Genomic DNA, 11,221 nt, shown 5'->3' on the forward strand with positions numbered 1-11,221 from the left:
CCCCCCCCCCGCCAGAGAACTGGATATTGACCATTAACCCGTATATTTTGGTTACTTACTGGAAAGTTACCAATAACATCTATAGACAGGCATGCTGAATAAGCTCTAGGTCTCTTGGATCAATGGCTCTGGTCACCTCTCAGCACCGAGGGGATGTACCAGCTCATCTCCTGGCAGTCCAAAGAGACTGTGAGCAGAGCCAGAGTCTCTGGGCCGATTGTCAAGGGTGGAGAGGCTCCGCTCGAGTCTTGGGAGCTGGCCATTCGTCAATAGTCCTCTGACCCTCTTAGTCGACTTCAGCCAGGCTCTCCTCCAATTCTGATTGTCTGGCTTTTGCATAATTACAGTGTCTTCCCCATGGGGTTTGCTAGCGATTCTTGGATTGTGCCTCTAAAGGGAGAAGAGTCAACAAGTGCCCGTGCCCTGCTTGTGAAACTTAGCCCGGTTCAGTTAGATAACGTCAAATGGACAGCCATTGAGCAAGGTCCGGGATGAATTAAGACACTTCTTTTCAGGCCCTTTTCAGATGTGACATTCTCCTCTGTGGATTTCCCCCTCCCTCCCCCAACCTTGGCACCTACTGTCATATTTTAGGGATTTGGAATCTGTAGAGGACAGTGAGTGACCTCAACCATACATTCTAGAGACCAAGGTCATGGACGGGGCTTGAAGGAAGTCCCTTAATCTGTTCTACAACTCCAAACGGGTAAGTAGTGATCAAAAAACGGACCCGACGTTTATCCGGCCTGGTGCTGGGCACGTCTACGCACAGGGTGCAAACATACGCAATATTACAATGACAGAACGTAGTTACACCAGACGGTGAACAGAGAGCAAAGGAAGTCTGATGGAAAGTCATCTGTGGACATACTGCCTAAAGCCCATCTTCCTGTTTGCAGACATAAGTTAAGGTTACCCTGGAGCCCCTCCCCTATGGGTACTGGGGAACATAATTATTGAAGTGACAAGGACATTGGATAGTCAGCTGTCACATCTTTGTGTGTGTATATATATACATATATATATGTCTCTCTCTCTATATATATATAGACACACACACACACACAAAGTTTTACTGCCATTTAGAATAAGTCAAGGAAAAGCTATCACCCTTTATGTCCTTCCAAACTCCCCAGGTGGTGAGTTAGATGCCAGCAGACCCCCCTCCCCCCAGCTTTCTGCTGTGTCCATAGGACCCTTCAACAGAAAGGCTTGGGAGCCTACCCCCTCCCCCAGTTTTCTTCTGTGTCCATAGTACCCTTACACTCAAGCTGGGATTCCTCTTTCTTCCCTACCCCCTCCCCATTTAAGAAAAAAAAAAAAGATTTAAAGAAAAACAGCTCCAGTTGTGTGAGGCCTACACACCGGGTATGCAAGTCAGCCGGCGTGAACTGCCAACACCAGTGGGGCCCTGGGTGGATGCTCCTGCCGCCTTGGTGCTAATCTGCCTGGGCCGGGTGGGTAGAAGGGAAGATGTCTATTTTTGTAGGTTGGGAGATGGGTCCTGTAGGTCTGGGATGCTGTAGCTCAGGGAATAGAAACCAGGCACCCCAGCATTGGTGCTGAAGGGGTCCTTCCTTCCCTTCCCCCACTCCGGGTTCTTTTTTTTTTTTTTTCAAATTTATTTTGCCCAGGCGGGGATTGGCGACGGTCAAAAGGGAGCAGTTGGCACTGAATGTCACCCTGAAGGTAAAATGAAAGACAAAAGAGGAACGCATGCTTGCTTTTGCAGCGGCTGCGGCGGCGACGGAGGCAGGAGCAGCAGGATTTAAAGGGAAAAAAGAAATCACACGCACATACATACATCTATACACACCCAGAGGCGTCGATTATGCAAACGCAGTAATGCCATCAAATCCTGACAGTGCCGGGGAAAATTTTTTTTCAAAAAAATAATAGAGAGATATATTTATTTTTTTTTTTAAAAAAAGAGGGAGCCAAACGCATGCAAAGAGAAACGTGCACATACCACGCAACCACCCGAGGAGAACCTGGCAGCCTGTCTCCTCTTCTGCCAAGTTATCATTAAGAAAACAGGGAAGGCATCATGACGTCCTGGGTCACAGGGAGTGCGGACCGACGCTACCAAGAGCGAAGGGAGGCGCCTGGGCGCTCCGGCTAGCCGCGGGCGCAGCTCGGCCCCTCGCCGCCCGGCTGGGTGAGTGCTGCGCCGCTCGGGACGCGGACCCCGGGGCCCACGCAGGGCCGCTGCGCGCGGGGACACAGCCTGGGGCCGGGCCCTGGCCGCCCGCCGGCCGCCCGCCACCCCCTCGCCCCGCTGAGGTCGCGGGAGCCCAGCTCAAGGAGGCGTGTGTGAGATGTACGATGTCCCTGCATGGGGGGTTTGTAGACTTTCCTAAGCCAAAGCAACCGGGGCTACCTCGACTGCTTTGAAAAAAAAAAAAATTAAAAAAAAAAAATCCCTGAGGACTCACCCGATTAACCTGCTGCAGTTCTGACCCTGCCAAAGGTAACTGCCCCATCCTTTAACCATCAGCGTCTGGAGACAGACGTTCGCATCTGTGTTTGCAGTCCGGCTTGGAATCCGTATTGCTACCCCCTTCCCCCTTCACTTGCTTAGAGTCTCTTGGAGGAAAAAAAAAAAAAAAAAGAAAGAAAGAAAGAAAGAAAAGAAAAGAAAAAGAAAAAGGACACCCTCTCTCAATAACACACGCATAAGTAGTGCCCACCTCTTGTAGACTTGCCCGGCCCAGACTGCAAAACTGTCAGGTGTGTGTGCTCGAGAGACACAGATATAAATTTGAATTGCTGTTGGGTTCGTTCTTTCAACACCCCTCCCATCCCCCCCTTTCCTGGTTACAGACTTCAGTGCTTGGGAAAGTGGAGGAGTTAGGGCATCTTGAGTGGGAGGGGATAGTGCCAAGGGGAGACATAGGGCCGGGGTCGCTGTGGGTGAAGGGGGTGCCCGGAGTTGGAAGGTGTGTTGCCATTGGGCAGTGCCGCCCGGCGCTCTGCTCTGGTGCTACGTGTCCCTCCTGTCCTCTAAGCCTTCCCCTCCTCTCTAGGCTTTCCAATACTGTCACCTTTCCCAGGGAGGAAGTCACCAAAGTTGTCTGGAGGTCACTGGACTAACTATTTCAAACTGCTTATCCTACCTTGCCACCTTTTGATTCGGTCAGAGCGCCTGCAGGATAGAACCCAGCGCACCCCTGCCCCTCCCCATCCCCCTCTTGGGTGAGAGGAGACCCAAGGCCCCCTCCTCTCCTCTTCCCCTCCAGCAGGGAACCTTCTTTTAGATTCAACTCCTCCTCCTTCCAGAATCTTAACAAGCAGTTCTGGCAGGACCTGGAACCCCCTATCCCACCCCCCCCACCCCCCCAAGTCTCGGCACCGAGGGGTGACTAATTGTGTTTATTAATTGTGCTGTTTTGGTTGGGCTGATTAGGAGCTGCCAACTGTGACCTCCTGCTACTTTCGAAAGCCCCTCCCCAGTATTTCAAGATGAGAAGACCTGCAGAAGTAGTATGTGGCCGAGCAGCCGGATGGGTTGGTCTAGTTTTGAAGAGAAACTAATTTGTTTCCCACACTGCCCAAAGACCAAATAAGGGATGGTATCTGGAAAACACCCAAGTTCAGAAAACACCCAAGTTCAGAAAGAGGGTCTGAAGTGTCTGAGGGAGGATGGCTGGGAACAGATCCCGGAGTGGCTCTTGGCTTGTGTCGGCTTTGTTTTGTTTTGTTTTTTCCTCCTGTCCAGTAGATAGGATGCTATCAAGCTGATTTGACCATCCCGAGAAACAGTTCTGTCTTTGTGATAAAGAGGAGGAAGTTAGAAGGCCTCTCAGATCTGAACTTGGGAGTAGCAGAGGCGTAGACGCTGATGGAGAGGAAGTGACCTTGACGGGAGGAGGCTTCCTTGCTCTGAGGAAGCAATCAGGCTGTGAGGAAGCAGGCCTGGAGGATCTTTCAAACATTGATTTGTCTGCTGTGATCTGTGCCTTTGTTATTTTCTCCTAAAGCAATTCTCATAACTCTTTAAACTTGCATTACATAGTATTAAATGTGTGTCTGTTGTGAATGGTATCACATTGCACATTAGACTGCCCATTGACTGGGGCGGTGAGTGTGGGTAAAAGACAGCTCTTTCCCCTTAGTGAGTCAAAATGGGTTAAGTCTTTTTGGATGATATGTACTGAAACCTGCTGGTATTCTTTGCTCAACTGAATGGACTAGATCAATCGATTAGGCTTTCGTGTGTGTGTGTGTGTGTGTGTGTGTGTGTGTGTGTGTACAGCTCAATTTATTCTGTGCAATTTTTCCAGAAATTAAAAGGTTACCAGAGAGTGCCATGTTCCCATCTCCAACCGAGCGCCACTTATTACCACAACAGTATTTCAATATTAAGTGATCTCCAAGGTCTTTCATCTCTCATTTTGAGCTCCAAATTTGACTCAGCATGAGTGTGGCAGAGCAGCAAGATAAGAGCTAACTAAGCACCGCAGACCACCAGAATGCTCTCAGGAAAACAGTAGAGGAGTGGCCTACCTCACAGGGACCTTGTTCTCAGCTGCACTGAGAACTTCGGGCAAGAGCCAACCAGAGGTGAGCGTGAGCTCGCTGTGGGCTTGGTTTCTCCGGCTCCTTTTCTGTATATCTTAGGTGGACACTCAAGGTGAGGTGCCTCGACATTTTCTAACAGGCAGATCTTTGCGTTCACCTGTCACAGAAAAGGGAATTGCTTAGAAGAGTCTATTTTGTTTGCCGATGTGGCAAGCAAGCACCTCTCTATCTATGCATGCATGTATGTATGTATGTATGTATGTATGTATGTGTATGTGTATGTATGTATGTATATGTGTGTGTGTATGTGTGTATGTCTGTCTATTTCCTTCCTTCCTTATTTTCTTTGATGTCTTGACTCTTCTTATGGCAAGTCCACTCATTCTCAAATAGGGTCAAAGTCTACCTTTGCAGCTTTCCCGGATGATGTCAGTTTCCATTAGACCTGGATGGTAGGAGGTCATCCTGGTGAAAGGATTTTATGAAACAAAATAGAAAATTGTTTTTTTTTTCTTTTTTTTTTTTTTTTTTTTTTTTTTTTTTTGAGTTGAGGAAGGAGTTGTTGGAAAACTGTTGGGATAGAAAGCTTTTGAGGGAAAGCCACATTGATGAAGAAAAACACTGAAGATGTAGGTACTTTTGAATAATAGATTGGCTATGTAATGGTCAACCACAAGATAAAATTTTTACACAGTATTTTTATGGCTTAAATTGGCTGCAGTGTAAACCAAGCTGACTACTCTATTAAGTCATTATACTCTTTAATTATTTAACATTTCTGGCCAAGCCATCTTCTGTGGTCTTTTTTTGTGCACATCAGTCCTGATGTGTGCGGTGGTAATTGCTTGTTGTTTGTGAGGACTTTGCTTTGGAACAGGGTTTAATTTTAACTTTTCGGGGCAAATATTAGGAAGAATCTTCAGAAGGAAAGGGCCGTGATGGAAGTAGTCCTAGTGCCATGACACCGGGCATCTACAGCACTGACATGCCTCATACACCATCGGAGTTATTCTCACTAAGGAGCCCTGGTAGGATCCGCCTCTCAGGTACCACACTCTTTGAAGGGAGGACTCTATTTAAATGCAGATCTTTGGTTTTCTCCAGGGGGCACTTGGCAAATCTTTCTATCAAAGCACTGGTAGGAGAAAAGCATCTGAAAATTTATCCAGGAACAATAGCATCTGTCATTTTCAAATAATGATTACCAAGTATCACAATATTGTGATTCTTTTAAAAAAAAATCATTTAAAATGATCTTCCTAAATAACAGTGTTTTTTGTTGTTGTTGTTGTTGTTGTTTGTGTATTTGTTAGTTTTTGTTCTGTTTTATCTGGACAAAAGACATTGTCTCTTAAGACTATGTTGCCAAAAGTTGGTTACTTGACTTTACAAGTCAGGCTTTAGGTCAGCTCTGCCAGCCCAGTGGGGTAACTGGGCCTTCAGGCAGGATTTAGCCCTGTGTCCACAGGCTTTCAGGCTGCAACTGAGGGCAGGGTTCTCTGGGAGACTTTCGGCATCCCTTCCTCCTTGAGTGTTGGTGGTCCTGGGGCAGACACCCAAGGAATCAATCCAATGTACCAGCAAGAACTCCAGCCCCGAGTTGCTCCCCACCCCAAGGATATTTCTGCCAAATAGTGACCTTTCATTTATTTACTTTGATTCCAATTCATCATTATATTTGAAATCAGTGGGCCAAGTCTACGGAACCCGGGGATGGGGGTGGGGTGGGAGGGGGCAGAGTCTCTTTTGAAGGGATCATTGTAAAAGATCTCCCAGACTTGAAACAGGTCAACATACTTTTCTGATGGGTTCTGATCCCTTAGATTCGTCAGACATGCATACTATACACACACAGTGATCTATTTATATACCCTTACATTGGATGGCACCAGTGACTATAGGGGTACCACCACAGCCTCCTGCAGAGTTTTGGGGTGTCTCTCCTTATATTCCTATGATGAAAAACACTTTGCCCATTAAACTCTGTGATAGTCATAAATATCACAAAAGAAAGGATGGAGTCCTTGAAACGTCCAGGGTACTGGAGATTCCACTCAGGGTTGCATTTTTGGCATGTCTGCTCAGGTGAATAACCTTGATCAAACTCTGAAAAGGATACTAAATCATGACTCACCTTTTTTTTTTTTAAAGTTACAGAGAAATTATTTCATTTCCTTAGAAAATATTCATTTCTAACAAAGATTTTTTTTTTTTTTGACTGCTTGAAAGCGACTCAGAGTGCTAACATTACGGGAAGCAAAGCCCAATGCTTGTATCTCTCCTTTCACAGATGTTTAAGAGGTTTTGTAAGTTGTGCTTCAAAATATACGCTTCCCATTTAAATTTGATCTCATTCTTAGATATTTTCAATTAATAAGGCTTTTCTTATGACCATGGTAATTTGTATTCAAAAATACCTATTTTATTAGCACCGTTGTAGACTGTGAGACAAATTTCCATATCTGTGAAATAGTAACAAGAAAAATAACTAACGTTTGTCTAGCGAGTGATAGTTTATACGTTCCCCATACCTCTTAGGAAGATGATTCATTACCCATGTTAAGAAGCCAATCACTTTTTACAAGGTAAACGTTATATGAAAATAGACTCTTTACTCTCCTGTCCTTCCTGTTTACTTCCTTTTCTAAGACTCTTCTTGTCTTGCTTTCTTTTTCCCCTTAATAATGTAAAACCCCCTTTCGGGACAGAGCATGTATAATTGCCTAACATACATGTCCCTTGAAAAGGGAGCAGGAACGAGCCGCCCCCACAGCTGGGGAATATATCTTCTGCTCACCAGTGTTGTTGAGGAAAATGTTAGGTTGCAGAAATCATTTCATGCCCTGTATGTTTTCTAACATAAATCAGGAAGACTGTTAACAAGTTATAGCCCTTCTTAGAGACTGCAGCTCTCTCTCGTGCCGCTGTAAACACAGCCTATATATTTTTTCCAAGTTACTGTGTGTGGAGAGAGATCTAAAGTTGTCTGTGTAAATGAGCAGCCCCTTCAGCTATGGGGAGTTCATCTTCTGTTCTGTATGGACTCTTGAGTTCCGAAGGTTGCAGAAGTAGGACTCGGTTGTGATGGTCCTCCGGACCAGTCCCCATCAGAGCCCGACACTTGCTGTTTACAGATAATGTAGACTTAGGATGCTGGTTGTCACAAAAGGTCAGCAGCAGTGAAGGGACCATTGTCGGTGGCATCTGGTACCAGGTTATCAGAGAATATTAGTGGGTGGACTGTGGGCTCTCTCTCAGCCTCCACGGCCCTTTCCCCTTGATTGTCAGTGATTAAGAATACTAATAGGACAACCAAAAATGATGCTCCAATTTACTGTTTTTCTAGAAACTATTTCTTTATGGAGGACCACATACCACGGCTATAAATGGCATGTACGGAGTCTGTATCAGAGCTCAAGTTCATTGGTTTGAAACAGTCACCTTATGGGACTTAGACATTCAGGGTTGAGTGTACATGTTTTCTTTATCTGCTATACATCCCGTTGTTCTAAATAGACTTTTTCTGCAATAAATAAATGAATAAATAAATAAATAAATAAATAAAAATACAAAACTGTCTTATGTGCCAGTTTCCTAGGTTAGATCATAATAGCTGGTGTGACTGATAGGAGTGAAGTATTATTTTATCAGTGACACACCAGATGTAAGGATAGTTGTTCTATTGTGATACAAGAGATACACACGACAGACAGTGTTCTTCACTGTCTACACGTGTTCTACAAATGGCCAAGCAATATTCTTCAATGTGTGGACTGGGGGTGAAGCGGGTAGAGCTTTAAGGCATCGCACATGAATCTACAAGTTGAACAGGTAGATGCAAACTCTTGAAGAATGGCTGAAAGGGGTTTCGAGAAATTTCTAGGAATTTTAGGGACCAACAGCAAACTAGAAGCTTTACTCTCCTGAAATGGGGAAATAGGATTGTTGCGAAGTAGATGGCCTTTGTGAACGATTACAGTGCAGTCTTTGTTGTTGTTGTTGTTGTTGTTGTTGTTGTTGTTATTGTCATTGTTGTGGTTTTATTTTTGGTCACTGAAATTCATTAAAAGTAGGACTGAGGGAAAATGGAGAGAGATAAAATAGGCTAGGATATAAAAGAAGACAAGATACAAGGCAGGTAGAAGTGATGTGTGTGCATGTGTGTGTGTGTGTGTGTGTGTGTGTGTGTGTGTATGTAAAATCACTTGGCCTATTTTTATTGAGCTGTGGGATGTGAAGGAAAATGAAGGGGCCATGCATGGTGGCTCATGACTGTAATCTCAGCACTTGGGAGGTTGGACCCAGAGGCTGCCTTAAGCACCAGGGCTATAGAGTAAGACGCTGTGTAAAACAAAGCCAAACAAAACATAACAATAACAAAAACAAAACAAAAATATACACACAAACAAAATCTACCCAGTAAACCAAGGGGAATTAATACAGACAGCCATTCTCTGTCTTCTCTTGAAGGGACAGCTGTGGAAAAGCCTGGAGTTAGGTCTCCAGCTCTTGCCTTAGAACTTCTGTTGGGCCACTCACTACCTTGTGTGATTTGGGGAAATTATTCATTCTCTGAACCTTTACCATTTGTGAAAATGTGACTAGAGTAATCAAAGTGTCGATTCTCAAGATGGCAGTGAGGGCTAAGTGGGCATTGTTGGGCCAGCCTAGTCTGACCAGGTCTGACCATGAGTCTCTGATCATTTGGAGGTAAGTTAATCTCATTGAGAGTCTCTTTTGTTGGTATTTTTCTTGCTTCCTGCGGGGCAAGCAGAGAGGGAGGAAGCAGAGAGTAACACGTACGTGGGCAGCGGAATGCGGCAAGCACTCTGTAGACATGGTGATTCTCATGTAGACAGTGCCAGTGCACCAGCATCTTTATTTACACCCCCTTCCCGGAGAAAGCCAGTTCTTATCCAAATAAACAAGTAAATAATCTTAGAAACAAAACCATCAAAACCATTTCAGAGCAGTAAAAATAGGCCAGGTGATTTACATACACACACACACACAAAGCATGCCCCTCTTCTACCTGCAATATTCAATAATGGTTTCGTCTCAAACCTTAACCTGTCATTTGCACCTTTACTGTAGAATTGATATTAATTTCAAGTGTATGCATTTTTGTGAAGGTTATAGGAATTGTTGTTTGGTAACAAAAACTTAAAAGTGCTGCTATAAATTACATTTGAAAAACACGTCTTCATGGGTATAAGATTAGAAGTAATGAATGGAAGGTCAGTTGACTCCACATGCAGGTGTGGCACACATATCTTTTAGGGATATTTTTATGAATGATTCACTAATATTAAGCCTAGCCAATTTTGCCATTATAAATGAACTATATTCCAAAGCCTGTGGTAAAGGAATAGGTCAGAAATTGTTCAAGAAATGGGCTGTGTGTACAGACAATGCACTTAAAAACACAGATTCAGAGAATTCTGCTTGGATTCTATCTGAAACTGGGGCATCCTTAGCTGACTTCCCAGATAATGATGGGCAGAAGCCCGCACTTGGTGATCCCTTAAGGCCAGACCCTCAGTCAAAGTACAAATCAAAAACGTTGTGAGACCCAATTTGTCCTTGAAAGCCAATTGCTATTTGCTTGCGTCTGACCCATGAAGTCCTCCGTCCGGGGGCAAGATGTGTGCTAAACGAGAGGAAAACAGAACCCAGGAAGCTTAATTATGGCTTTGGTCCCACGACCGTTTGACAGACGTACGATTATTTGCGAGTTGCAGATGAGCTTCTCGCCATCTGCATTGAAAGCTGCCTCTGAAACTGGTCAGTGCATACAGTCAGCCCAGCTCAGGTTTCTTTCCCATTTAGCAAAAAATGGATGGAGCACGTTGTGCCTTTACCATCACGACAGATCAGTTAGCAATACAGCCTTGTGTTCAAGAGATGGCCTCTACTTTAAGACATCCATGCTGCCTTTAGGGAAATAGGCTAATCATTAAGGTGGCAGCACTGAAGGCTGGAGTAACAGCTCAGGGCTGTGGGACCTGGCCCTGTAAACAAACTCAGGTACAGTATGAGAAAGAATTACGTGAAATATGACCAGTTCATACAGATCCCTTAAGGAGTTCTTGGGCTCCCCAGAGAGCTCCATGGACATTCAGGCTTCAGGCTACATCCTGTTTAAGGTATTTTTTTTCCCACTTATTTCTTGGCTACCGTTTCATCTGGTTCACAAAATAGTCAAATGAGAGGAAGGGGCTCCTTTGTTTGTTTGTTTGTTTGGTTGGTTGGTTCATTTGTATGTACTGGAGATGGACTCAGGACATGACGTAGGCAGGCCACTGTTCTACTAGAAAGCTACCTCTCCAACCCTGAGAAAGAAGATCTGGAAATACTCCTGAGAGGTTCACTAGGGGCTGCAGGGATTATGGGAGAGGAGGAAGGAAGACTTCACTCTTAGGGACCTGGGCTTTGAGGGAAGGTCCTGTGTTGTGATTGACTTTGTGCCCACAGAGTCTGGCACCATGCCTGACTGCGAACAGAGGCTCAGTAAATGTTTATGAATGCGTGAGTGCCTGGCTCTGCGGTCCGTCCCCAACATATGTTAGCCTTTAAAATGTTCACCAAAAAAATAAAAAAATAAATCTTGAATGGTGGTGAGATTGCATCCCTCTCATAAATGAAAAAAAAAAAATTGGATATTTTGAGCAACTGTTGATCTTGTGTGGTGGTGGGGGGG

General features: G+C 44.8%; 1 protein-coding gene across 4 annotated transcripts in view; it reads left to right on the top strand.

Moving 5' to 3' along the window:
- The window catches only part of Esrrg (estrogen related receptor gamma), a 628,608-nt gene that overhangs the window by 46,490 nt on the left and 570,897 nt on the right, over nt 1-11,221 (top strand). For 2 of the 4 annotated variants that reach the window (XM_031338211.1, XM_031338220.1), the window contains exon 1: nt 1,393-2,158. The exons of 1 other annotated variant lie outside the window; for it this stretch is intronic. The gene's annotated coding sequence lies outside the window, so the exon portion shown is untranslated. Of the gene's footprint in view, nt 1-1,392; nt 2,159-2,288; nt 2,471-11,221 lie in introns of those variants that run through there. One more of the 4 variants, XM_031338234.1, reaches the window with a different exon arrangement.

Source organism: Mastomys coucha, unplaced genomic scaffold (assembly GCF_008632895.1).
Source record: "Mastomys coucha isolate ucsf_1 unplaced genomic scaffold, UCSF_Mcou_1 pScaffold1, whole genome shotgun sequence".
Classification (NCBI taxonomy): Eukaryota; Metazoa; Chordata; class Mammalia; order Rodentia; family Muridae; genus Mastomys; species Mastomys coucha.